Source organism: Gorilla gorilla, chromosome 5 (genome assembly GCF_029281585.2).
Source record: "Gorilla gorilla gorilla isolate KB3781 chromosome 5, NHGRI_mGorGor1-v2.1_pri, whole genome shotgun sequence".
Classification (NCBI taxonomy): domain Eukaryota; kingdom Metazoa; phylum Chordata; class Mammalia; order Primates; family Hominidae; genus Gorilla; species Gorilla gorilla.
Window position 1 is genome coordinate 92106307 of NC_073229.2, and position 13710 is coordinate 92120016.

Consider the following 13710-nt stretch of genomic DNA (forward strand, 5'->3'; position numbering starts at 1 on the left):
TAACCTTGAAAGACATGGTATGAAAAGGTAGAGCGCTGGGGAGGCGATTAGATCACGAAGCAGAATCCTAAGGACTGCGATTAGTGCCCTTACAAAAGAGACCCCTAGAGAGCTAGTTTGCACCTACCACCATGTGAGGACACAGTAGAAGTCAACCATCTATGAACCAGAAAGCAGGCCTTCACCTTCACTAGCCTTGATTTTGCCAGCACCTTAATCTTGGACTTCCAGCCTCCAGAACTGTCAAAAAATAAATTTCTATTATTGACAAGCTACCTAGTCTATAGCATATTTTTACAACAGTCCATATGGATTAATGCACCATTGGAGTACACAAGGGAGATCAGAGCAACAGTTCTGAGTTTCAGTCCCCACTCTGTTACTTAATGGTATGTAAAATTAAGCAATGTCTCATTATTTTATTTGTCAATATTACATTATTTTATCTACAGTCATTTTAAAATATTTTTATCATTAAAATAAAAATAGCAAGCATTTTAAAGAAAACAAAGTTGGAAACAGTAATTGTTCAAAAAATTATTTAGTGTGAAGATTTATTTAATTTCCTATTGTTTTATCAAGATATTCTTATTGAAGACTATAGAGATTAAGTGTATAGAAACATAATTCTGAAACACAAAAAATATAGTTACTATAGTCATATAAGATCAATGAAAAATAATATTGTTTGTTTGTTTTGTTTTTCTCTATCTACAAATAAATAGGAAACCCTGCCATGTTGAAAGGAATACAACCCAACATGGAGTAGAAACAAGAAATCAAGATATACACTCTAAGACAATGAGCAATAAGAATTTGACTTAAATGGTTATTTAGCATGTATTATAGTTAGAGTTGCAACTGGATTTTATGTAGTTACGAGGCAACCCTGAAAAAAGTACCATTGAACAGAAATGAGATTTGGTTTCAGAACTTCAGCCCAAATGCTATTAAATCTTTTGCATTTCTTGAACTACACCCCTTGTGTCCTTCTCATAATTTTCCAGAGGTCTTCTCAGTCAATATGGGTTCAGTTTACATAATCCTGTCAACTGAATAAAGTAAATATGTATTAGGCTTCTAAGTAAAGTGTAATCATAAGCATTGCATTGATATAAGATATATAAACTCAAGGATATAAAGAAACAATTTTTTTGTTCGTTTTGTTTTGGTTTTGTTTTAAGTCAAAGGAAAGGTGTGGTTCAGGAGTGATAAATTGCAGCCTGGTGACCAAGAAGATTTAAAATTTATCTCAACTTTACTAAAGTCTTCCTGACTATAGGCCCCTGACCACTCTTTTCTTGGAGCACTTACTTCAGAAAAATTGCAAATGTTAATTTTTTATTTGCTGATGATGTAATATCTGTCTCAAGTATCTGGGAATCATCAATTTGAAAAGTAATAAGAAAGAAAGAACCCTTGTCTCCTGGTTTCAGTGAAATGATAGGAGTCTTAGATAAATACCAACTAGCAACACAAATGGCCTAATAACATTGCACAACCTATTTGATAACATCATTGTCTTCCAGTACTTTTCCAGTAGCTTCCCCTGGTGCTTAAGAATTTACCCAACTTCTGTTTGAGTGGAGTGGAGTCATTCTTTCTCCTTCATAATAGTGTTGAATAAAGCCTCCCTTGACTCTTTAACTGGTCTGGTAATATTTTTCTTTAACACTGGGTAGAGATTGCTATAAAACCAACCGTCTCCTCTTCCTTTGTCTCTCAGTCAATGAAAAGAAAGTATAAATTTGTTAAATAAAACTGAAGAAGTAAAGAAAACACAGATTGCATTATAGCGTCTCACAAAATGATTTCTATGTGCTTTGTGATTAAACATAACTCAGCAGTCTCTTGTAGGTAGAAGATTATAGAGAAACTGAGTATCCATTTTAACTACTTTTTTTCATTGTATATGCATATATATTTAAATAACCAATGTAAACAACACCCTGCTGGTGAAGTGGAAAGAGTAAAAAATCTGATGTAGTTTACTAAAGGTTTAAGAGCTAGCATTTGTGCTTGATGGCTGACTTTTAAATAGTGTTTAAATACTTACTTGAAGAGATGCATACAGATGTGCACTGCATCTAATTACTTAGTACACAGTCTACCACTGAGAGAAATTTTCCAATGTTTATAACTTTCATTCAAAACTCTGCAAAAACAATTTTGTTCTCTTACTTGAAAAGTTTATATACTAAAAGGAAGATTAGCATCTAAGGAGATGAGGTAAAATAAGATATGCAATAAAAATCTTGTCAAAAGAAGGGATAATGCCAGAAGAAACAGCAAGTGAGAATAGGTCAGTTTCTAAGTAGAGATTTTCATTGTTCTATATTGTTTTCTTCTGATTATAAAATATATTTAACCTATATTTGTGAAAAATTTGAAATGCACAGAAAATTCTAAAGAAAAAGAAAAAATATTTAGACATTAATGTAACATACATGTATTGAAAAATTATGGTGTAACAAATCCTGTGTTTGACTCTGTGGACACTATAATAAATGACAATAGATGGACTCTGCCCCTAGGGACTTACATATAACAGTGGCAATAGCTGGATTAATATATATAGTGTCATATGATAATTGCACTTTGTTTTAGCTAGGCTTCCTTAGGGAGATGAATCTCAAATTATTTTTTATAAAATGGGTAGTGGCTGATCAGATAGAAGAACAATGTAAATAAATTTCCAAAAATTTAGTTGTACTGTATCTTTCTGTCTTTGAGTATAATACATAACTCTCATATAAATTTTCCACCAAGGTAATGCCAATGTACCTCAATATAATGCAAGATGAATGGCTAATCCCATCATTATGAACAATCAATTTTCCAGGGGGGAAATACTGTAATACAGCCACATCTTAGAGCCATGGAAGAAGGACATTCCTCCCATTACAGACTCCTCTTGTCATCTTGTCACTGCCTGAGGTGGAAAGGGTGGGAGCTATAAAGAAAAAGCTCTGTAAAAATCTAGGCCAGAGATTTAATTGGAAAGTTATAAGATACACCCCCTCTCCCACAATTTATCACCACACCAACATTGCATCATTGAACTAAAATAAAAGAGATGCATGACACAGACTCTTTTTCAACAAGAAGACTTAGGGAAGACTGGAAAGGAAGTAAGCACAAGGGCACTATGGGAATTTGAAATATCTGACACCTACAGTTATAGGAAACATTAAATCAACTCATAGGCAAATTAACATAAAACTTTATACTATAGTTCTACATTACTCAGTTCCTACCACCCAATGCAAAATGTCTGGCTCTTAATAAAAAGTAACAAGGCTAACCAAAAAGCAAAAACAAAAATAAAAACATAGTTTAAAGAGTCAGAACAAGATTTAGATATGACACAGGTTTTAGAACTATTGGACAAGGAAATTAAAGTAGCTATGATTAATACATTAAGGGCTTTACTGGAGAAAGTAGATACCATGCAAAAACAGATGGATATTGTAGATAAAGAGATGCAAAGCTAAGGAAGGATGAGACAGAAATGTTAGAAGTCAAAATCACTGTAGCAAAAATGATGAATACCTGTGGTGGACCCATTAGTAGACTAGATACAGCTGAGTTGAAAATCAGTGTGCTTAAGGTATGTCAATAGAAACTTCTGACTAAAATGTAAGTAGAAAAAATGATGAAAAAGAAACCAGAACATTCAAACATTGTGTCACAATTTCAATAGATGTAACATATGCATAATTGGAATACTATTGGGAACAGAAAGAATGAAGTAGAAGAAATACTGAAAGGATAATACTTGAGAATTTTCAAAAGTTAGTGAGACACACCAAAACAAAAATACAGGATGCTAGAAAACACCAAGCAAACTAAATGCCACAAAAGCTATACTGATTCATATTATATTAAAAATGCAGAAAAATAATACCTTAAGCTAGAAGGGGGAAAATGATTTATCTGTACAGTAACAAGAATAGATAATTACAAAACACTTTTCATCAGTAATCATGGAAGCAAAAAAAGTATAGTGAAATATTGAAAGTGTTGGAAGAAGATAGCAATAACACCTGAGAAGTATATATCCAGCAAAATTATACTATAAAAGTGAAGGGAAAATTAAAACCTCCTCAGGCAAACAAAGCAGGAGGTAATTCATCACCAAAAGACCTACCTTGCAAGAATTATTAAAATACTTTCTTCAGGTAGTACAAAAATGACATTTTTCAGAAACTTAACGGTACATATAGAAAGGAAGATTTTGTTATAAGATACTTGCACTGCACAGGAGGTATTATAGTGCTATTTGAAGATAGACTTAGATTACCTGTAAATATAAACTGAAAACTCTGGTACAAACAATACATTCTTAAAAAATAATTTGGCTGATATACCAGGGAAGAAGACAAAATTAAAGGAAGAAAAATTAGAAACAAATAACAAATGGAACATATACAAAACAATTACATACCATGGTAGATATTATCCCAAATGAATTAATAATTGCATCAATAATTACTTTAATTTCAAATTGTCTAAATATCCCAATTAAAAGACAGAGGTTTTCAGAGTGGTTTAAACAAAGTAACCAACTGTGTGTTTTCTACAAGAAATCCATTTTAAATATAAAGACTCTGATAGGTTAAAAGTACAGAGATGAAATACCTACTATGCAAACACTAATCAAGAGAAAGGCAGAGTGGATATATTACTCAAATTAAGCAGATTTCAGAAAAAAACATGAAAATTATAAAAAAGAGAGGTGTTACCCGATAACAAAGAAGTCAGTTCTTCAAGAAATCCTAACAATCCTAAATATTTAAAAATCTAATAGTGGAAAATCAAAATACAATGAAGCAAAGACTAGTAAAACTATTAGAAGAAACATATAAATCTATTATTTTAGGTGCACTCTTCAACATCCTCCTATCAGTAACTGATAGATTAAACATATGGAAACAATTGAGATTTTAAATTTTTGAAAGTAACCTTTCTAATACACTCCCCAAATTAAATGCTTAGGTATAAATCTAACAAAATGTAAGCAGGATCTACATGCAAAAAATCTACAGAATTCTGAAAAAAAGTCAAATAAAATCTAAATAAATTGAAAGATATTCCATATTCACAGAATGAAAGACTTAATTGTGAAGACGTCGATTTTTTTAAATTGATGTATACATTTGATAAGGTTTGGCTTTGTCCCCACCCAAAATCTCATCTTGAATTGTAATGCCTATAACCCCCACATGTCTAGGGCAGGACCAAGGGTGGAGGTAACTGGGTCATGGAGGCAGTTTCCCCCATGCTGTTCTCATGTTAATGAATGAGTCTCTTGAGATTTGACGGTCTTATAAGATTCTGGCATTTCGCCTGCTTGCACTCGTTCTGTCATGCCATCCTGTGAGGAAGGTGCCTGCTTCTCCTTTGCCTTCTGCCATGATTGTAAGTTTCCTGAAGCCTCCTCAGCAATACAGAACTGTGAGTCAATTAAACCTCTTTCCTTTATAAAATATCCAGTCTCAGGTATTTCCTCATAGCAGTGTGAGAATGGACTAATACAACATTCAATGCAATCCCTCTCAACATCCAAGAAAGCTATTTTGTAAACATAGACAAACTGATTCTAAGTTTTATATGGAAAGTAAAAGGTACTAGAATAGCCAAGAAAATAGTGAAGAATAACAAAGTTGAAAGACTTATACTTTAAGATTTCCAGGCATAGTTTATGGCTACAGATTAAAAGACAGTATAGTATTGAAAAAATAGACACATAAGTTAAGGCAACAGATTAGAAAGAGCAGAAATAGATCCATACAAATATAGTCATCAGATGTTTAACAAAAGAGCAAAATCAATTTGATGGAGAAAGGATAGTATTTTCAACAAATTGTGCCAGAAAATTAACAACCATATATTTGTTTAAAAGAGAGGCTTTACACTTCACAAAAATTAACTCGAAATGGACTACAGAACTAAATGTAAAATGAAAAACTGAAATATTCTTGAAGAAAACAGGAGAAAAACCTACATACCTTGGAATTGGTTGTAAGTTTCTTAATACAAACCAATAGAACAAGCTATGAAGAAAACAATTATAAGGAATTTATTAACGTTAAACCTGTCTCTTATGTGAAAAGCATATTTAAAAGAAGATTTAAAAACAAGCCACAGGCTGAGAGAAAATGTTTGCAAAAACACATAGCTGATAAAGAATTTGTATGAAAACACACAAAGAACTCTTAAAACTGGTTACTAAGAAAAGAAGTCCAGTGCAATAGCTCACACCTGTAATCTCAGCCCTTTGGGAGGCCGACAGGAGACTCACTTGAGGACAGAAATTTGAGATCAGCCTGGGCAACATATGGAGCCCCATCTCAAAAAAATAAAAAATAAAAATAAATAAATTAGCCAATCATGATGGCATGCATCTGTAATCCCAGCACACTTTGGGAGGCCAAGGACAGGAGGATTGCTTGGGCCTAGGAGTTTCAGGCTGCAGTGAGCTATGATCACACTATGACATTTCAACCTGGGCAACAAGTGAGACCCAGTCTCCTAAAAACAAATCATTTGTCCAGAGAAACTGCAAATTGAAACAAGGATCTATCAGTACATGGCTATTAGATGGTTAAAAAAAAATCGACAATAGGAATAGCTCGTGAATATTCAGAGCAACAGGAACTCTTATTCCTTGCAGGTGAGAATGCAAATTGATTCAGACACTTTTAGAAGACTGATAATTTCTAACAAAACTAAACACATTCTTACCCTATAAAATAAGAATTGCACCCTAGGTAGATGTAGAACTGACTAAAATCTTATGTTAACAGAAACAAAGAAAAAAACAACATGTGAATGTTTATAGCAGATTTATTTATAATTACCAAAAATTAGAAGCAAACAAGACGCCATTTAATTAGGTAAATGGACAAACCGTGGTCCATACATACAATGGAAATAATATTCAGAAATAAAAATAATGGGTATAGGAAGAAAAACCCCCAAACAAATATATAATACTATGAAATATAACAAAAGTCAGAGAATAGTGTATTAACCAGCAAACTCAATAAATGATAATAATGTAATCAGGCCAGGCGCAGTGGCTCATGCCTGTAATCCTGGCACTCTGGGAGGCCGAGGCCAGTGAATCACTTGAGGTCAGGAGTTCAAGACCAGCCTGGCCAACATAACAAAACCCTGTCTCTACTAAAAATACAAATATTAGCTGGGTGTGATGGCACATGCCTGTAATCCCAGCTACTCGGGAGGCTGAGCCAGGAGAATCGCTTGAACCTGGGAGGTGGAGGTTGCAGTGAGCCAAGGCCACAACACAGAGTGAGAGTATGTCTCAAGAAAAGAAAATAATGTAATCAACTAAGATTTGGAAGGAAAATTATTTAATGCATTTACTGCAAAAAATTACTACAATTGTACTTTTAGTAAAGTATAGTAGAGAAACAGACATCAGATTCCTGAAGTTCGATAGAAAACAAAGAAAGTACCAACTGTAGTAGATGCTCTAATGTACCAATCAGATCCACAATCACAAGAGAAAGGGGAGTTACTCTCCCACCTCTTGGTAGTGTTGATGAAGAAGCCTTCAGACAGACCCTGAAGGCTTTCAGATATTAATCTTCTTTGAGGATTTCCTCCACAGAGGAAAACTACCTTGCCCAAGTTCTCCATACAATCTATATCTAGTGACTGATCAATGTGAGGTATAATGCCAGATAGTTGCTCAAACTGCGTCAACTCTGTAACTGTATCCCAGCTGCAGTGATTTCCATGAAGTTGGCTGAGAGCTTCATCATAGTTTACTCTCTCTTTCCGCCATATTCTACTGTCATCCTCCGTCTTTCACAGATGTTAATCTCAAGAGCACTCCCTCATAGACATTAAACTCTAACTTTTGTTTCTTAGACTGCTTTCCAGGGAACTCAACCTGTGAAAGTTATTGTCAGCAGTGATACGTAAGATGGGCTTTTGAAGCAGATCACCTGATGTAGTTGTAAATGAAGACCTCTTCATTGGTGGTAGATGAGGCACAAATAATCCTCAGTAAAATGTAGCAGTGAAATTGCTAAATGAACTGTTTTCTCTTGTATACGAAGGGAAATGCATTTGCTCATTTGATGTTTCAGGTATTTGAAAACTATGGAGGAAATAATTACTACATAGATAGTAGAATTGACTCATGCTGAACTTACTTGATGCTCTGGTAAAGGAATCAAAAACTGGGAGCTATTACTCAATTAAAAGCTATATATAAAAATCAGAGGATTATCTTGGTAGCATGAAAAGAGGCTCTCATCTCCTGCAGGAGGAGGACATGTTTCAGGAGATTCACAAAAGGTTAAACTCTCAAGAGAGGGAGATGAGTAATAGCCAGGTCAGGGTCTTAGTTGGGAAAAAAATAAAAACATAGCTCTAGATATTTTAATTAAGGCACCCCCAAATCTTTTAAGTCCCACAATTCCCTGGATCCTGAGAGTCCTTTAAATTTCTCAACTATTTGATAGTGGAATTAATGCTCTCGACTTGATTCAACACTATACAGAGATTTCTCCCCTAACTGACTACACGTACTCCACGTCCTATCCTACTAGGACAGTATGAAAACTCACAGAATACCAAGCCAGGGACTTTCTAAGCTTACTAACAAGGAGATAACCTTTTCCCAGTGGAGCTATAAGACATAGACATGTACAAGCAGATGCTAAAGGAGTAATGACAGATCAAGAGAAGTTGGGACATCCACTTGAGTAAGAGTATTTTTCAATATGGAAGCCCTCTTTCTGGATACAGAATTTAATGCCTTGACCAGTTTCCAAAATAATGGTTCCAACATGCTGCTAGAAAGGCACCTAGAAACGTGAGATGCAATGTGCCTACACCAATGAGATAGAATTGACATAGCAAATGGTGGAAGAAAGTATTAAAAGCAAAGAAGTGATCATGTCTGAGCAGATACATTAAGCTGAAAACTCACCATATGGTTTATTTCATGAAAAGTCTTGAATGTTGTATCATCATACCATTTCTAACATGATAAGAAATGTCCTGGTGAGGATAAAGCAGCATCACTAAGAAGTTTAGTAGTGGTTCTCCTTGGTAGTCCAGGGATGACCATAAGATAATTTGTCTGAGAACTGAGCTTAGCAATGGGAATCATGCTACCGAAACAACCCCAAATCAAACCAAAACAAAACAAAAAAACAAAAAGCCCAAAAACAACAACAAATAACAAACAAACAAAAAAAACAGAGTCCAGGTGATGACGCTCAACTATAAGACATTAAGTACATAGAATTATTGTAATAAGAAGTAAAGTCCGAGGGGCGCCAAGGAGAGTGGGCATTTAGAAAGCTAAACACATAAAAATCCCTAGACTCAGAAGAGTATTGCTCAATCTGCAGAATAAGGAATTACTAAGGATGGGTAGGCAACAAGCTGAGGGCAATGTTCCTAACAGAGACTCATAAGCCATTATCCTGTTTGTAGACTTGATCCAATTTTATAACTGGACCACATTGAATGAGAGGCCAGGTCTTTAGGAGTAAGGATCCTAAAATACTGTGGCAGTGTACATAATATTGATTCTCTAATAATTCCCCAAAACAACTTCCAACTAATGATTTGGGTAACTGACCATTTGGAAAAATGATTATTCAAGTATTGTAAAACTTTTTGGACACAGTGTTCTATTTGATATTTATACCTGGAGATCAGAACATTACTATGGGCCCTGTTAGAGTGGAGGTATATGGAAGTCAGGTAATAAACAGAGTCCAGGCCAAGGTTCAAGTCACAGTGGGTCCACTGAATGTGTAGGTTCACCTACCAGTCATTTTCCCAATCCCCAAATGTATTATTGAAATAGACATATTTGGCAGTTGTCATAGCCTCTACAGTGGATCATAGACATTCATAGTGAGTGGGAATCTCTAAAATTCTCTCTCCCAACTACTGGCCAAATAATATCATACTCCAGGCAGAATGGTAAAAAATTAGCACCACCCATAAAGACCTAAAGAATGCTGGCAAAATGGTCCACTTTATTTTATATTTTTTATTTTATCAGTTTGCCCTACAAAAATCACACAGATCCTGAAGGTCTGTTTGTGTTTGCAAGGACACAGAGGATGATGACTGCAAACCCAACCAAGAAGTAGCATTGATTACTGCCTCTATGCTAAATATGGTATCCTTGCTACAGCCGATTAATACCTTCTCAAGTACATGGTATGTGGCTACTGATATGAATGCATTTTTCTATGGTGTTAGAAGAGGATCAGCAATCCTTCACATTCCCTTGAAATGAAGTACTGTGTGTATTCCAAAATTTTTCTTTAGGCTATTTTAACCTTCTTTCCTTCTTTTGTAATAGAATCTTATCATATCTGGATACCTGAAACATCCCACAGAACATCAAGTGGTCTGCTATATTAAAGACATAATGCAGAGCAAAAAAGACTAGCACACTAGAAGTCTTGGTAAGACACAAGTATTGCAGATATTTGGCTATAAACCTTATAAAATGCTATGGTTTGAATGTGTCCCCAAAGTTCACATGTTGGAAACTTGACCCCCAATGTGGTAGTGTTGGGAGGTATAGCCTAATGGAAGGTGGTTGAGTCATGAGGGCACTGGCTTCTTGAGTGGATTAATACCACCATTGTAAGAGAGGGTTTGTTATCACTGCAGGGAGTTTCTCATACAGTAACATATTCAGTCCCCTCTTCCTTTCTCTCCTAGCTCATGTTACCATTCTGCCTTTCATCATGGGATAATGCAGCAAGAAAACCCTGGCCAGATTTTTGACCCCTATTCTTGTACTTCCCAGCCTTCAAAATTGTAACCGAAAAAATTTCTGTTTATTTTAAATTACCCAGTCTGTGGTATTCTGATCTAGTAGCACAAAATTGGCTAATACATAAATATTTAAAGACCTCGCATAATAGAAATTTTTTTTAGAAATTCAGTAGTCTGAGGCATACACAGACATCCCTTCTGTAGTAAAGAACAAATAATTGCATTTTGCACCTCCCACACAATTCCAGACACAATACTGTCTGGAAGGGTTATTTTGGTTATGGAAGTAGTATATTTCACACCTGGGAAAACTAGGTCAAAAAACATACCAATCCATATGTAAAAAAAAAAAAAAAATCTGCTAGCTTTAGTAGGGTGCAGTGTAGAAGTCCTTGGTTATGTCTGACCTGCCAAGTTTTAAGGTCAGATAGACCTAGCACAACCACTTATAAAATGGAAGCACCATATCCATGATCAGAGGGCACAGGCAAGCTACACAGTGGGCAGTTCAAAACCCTATGTCATATACCATTGTTGCATCAGTATCTCTTCCTCACACCTGCATGGGAAATTCTTTATGACTCTGAAGGAAGAGAAAAAAGACCAAATTTGGCTGATTAATAGGTCAGATTAGTATGTAGGTACAGGTCAAATATGGACAGCTATTAAACTAGAGTTTTACTCAGGGAAGTCTTGAAAGACAGTTAAAAAAAAATCATCCAATGGGCAGAGCTTTGTCTTGCACACCTGTTTATCCAGTGTGTGACAAAGGAAGTGATTCAAGGTTAAAGTATACATGGATTCATTAGAAAATCAGGGTCATGAAAATATGAGGTACGGGCAGGTGGTTGGACATATGGGAGTGAGTATACATAAGGACATTTGTATTGCATGGTAACATGCAATGTACATAATAAACTTTTTAAAAAAAATATATGGTACACTGTCTCTGGTAGATACATTATTTTGCTCCTGTAAACAGGGGCTGAAAGCAGAAGTGGTTCCACTTACCATCACTGCCAATAAATCACTTGGAGAATTTATGCTTCCCATTTAGGCTCCATGAGTTCAGAAGTTCTGGTTCTCAAAGAGAGAACATGTCCACCAAAAGCACTGCAAGAATCCCATTGAATTACAAGTCACAGCTGCCACTTGAGATTTTGGGATTTTCATGACAGAAAATCAGCAGGGAAGAAGAGTTAACATCTTGGTATCAGTAATTAAGGTGATAGAGAGGCAACTGAAAACATGGATGACGTTACACAGTGGAAGCAGAAAAAATAGGTTTGGTATATAGACAATTCACTTGTGTACTTCTTGGTGCTCTCTTGCCCATTTGACAGTAAGTGAACAAGTGTGGACACCCTGTTTGAGAAGGGTACTGTGACAAAGGGTACAGATAATTTAAGGATGAGAATTTGAATCACACTACGAAGAAGACCATTAAGACCAGTAGGGGTGCTACCTGAGGATGAGGCAAATATAGAATGGATAGTAGATAAGAAAGTGGATGAATATAATTTGAAGTCTTGTGACCAGTAACAGTAGCTGGGACTGTAGTTCATCCTGCTCATCTTCCTTTTCTGATTCTTTCAGGAAGAGAAGCACTCTGGAATCCTAGAGGAACTACTTAAATTCCTGCAGAAGGAAGTGGATCTCAGCAACATAAGAATCAACTATGGTGGTACCTGTGATGCCCCCTCCTGAAAAAAGCCAGCACTAATTTGAAGTGACGAAGCACACAGGGCACAGAATTTAAGGAGATACACCCTCTCAAGGTCATACGAATGAGCATTTCCTTGAATTTGTTCCTTAGGCACTTCAGTCGATTCACCCTAGTCCCTGCTTGTTCCAGAATTGTCTTTCAAAATGGAAGATTTATCCCTTAGCTACTGGGAGTGTTGTTAGAAGAAAATCTTTGTCTAAGCAATCCTTAGGATGGGCTTTGGTTGAAAAAGTGGCCATCCAAAAGTCATAACCGCTACCATTGGCAGCCCATAACCCAAAACTACTGATCAAATAAAAAATGTAAATGCCTGGCTTCCTCTCCCCAAATCAGGACAATTCTGTTGGGCCATCTCAACATCAAAGCTTACTGTGAGGTGGCTGAAAGCTTCACTGGGACTGCATCACAGCTCAACTTTTTCTTCACCTTAATACTGCTTCCTTACCCTCTGCACATGTGTTCATCACAAGAGAAATTTCTAATTACTTTCCTTTTCACTAACCTGTATTTCAGAGTCTATTTCTTGGAGGAAATCTTGTGAAACCAAAAATAAATAACAAATACATTATGTTGTTCTGTTAATAATTTTCAGGAGTTTAAAGCGAAAAATATTATCACTCATCAAAACATCCTATGTACTAGATCCACTCAATCTTATTCATTGTAATTTTTCTTAAGTTTTGACTTGAATATTCTCATGTAATTTTTCCCTCACACTCTCCCCACCTCCCTTCCTCTCCTCTCTCCTCTCTTCTTCTCTCTCCCCCAGTTTCTCTTTTCCTCCTCCTTTCTTCCTTTTTTTTTCTTTTTCTAAAGGTGGCTACATGGCTATATAGGCAGTTCTCAGATCAAAACAGGTACATTATATGTCTAACTATAATTCCATTACAGGTACAATCTACATTACTCGAGTGCCTGGACATACTCAGCCTTAATATTAAATATAATAGCTATTTAATTTGCTAAAACTTGTAAGTCTCTAAGGACATATGAACTTATTCATGAAAATCCTCCTTATGAGGAGAATTCATCTTTTTCAGTCATATATATGTAACAGTGATCTCTTGACCTATTTCTTATGTAATTTTTATGCCCCATTTTTTCAAGGTTCTATGTACAGGCAACACAAATATTAGCTAAAGTTGAATAGCTAGATGTAACTAAATTGACACCCTCCCCAGAATAAAACT

At 35.5% G+C, this 13710-nt stretch overlaps 1 long non-coding RNA gene across 3 annotated transcripts in view; it reads left to right on the plus strand.

Annotated features, from left to right (window-relative positions):
- The window catches only part of LOC109027129 (uncharacterized), a 105172-nt gene extending 92087 nt beyond the window's left edge, over positions 1–13085 (plus strand). For all 3 annotated transcript variants that reach the window (XR_008680771.1, XR_008680769.1, XR_008680770.2), the window contains exons 3-4: positions 10370–10475; positions 12391–13085. This is a non-coding gene — a long non-coding RNA (uncharacterized lncRNA). The remainder of the gene's footprint in view (positions 1–10369; positions 10476–12390) is intronic.
- Positions 13086–13710: the final 625 nt, after the last annotated feature.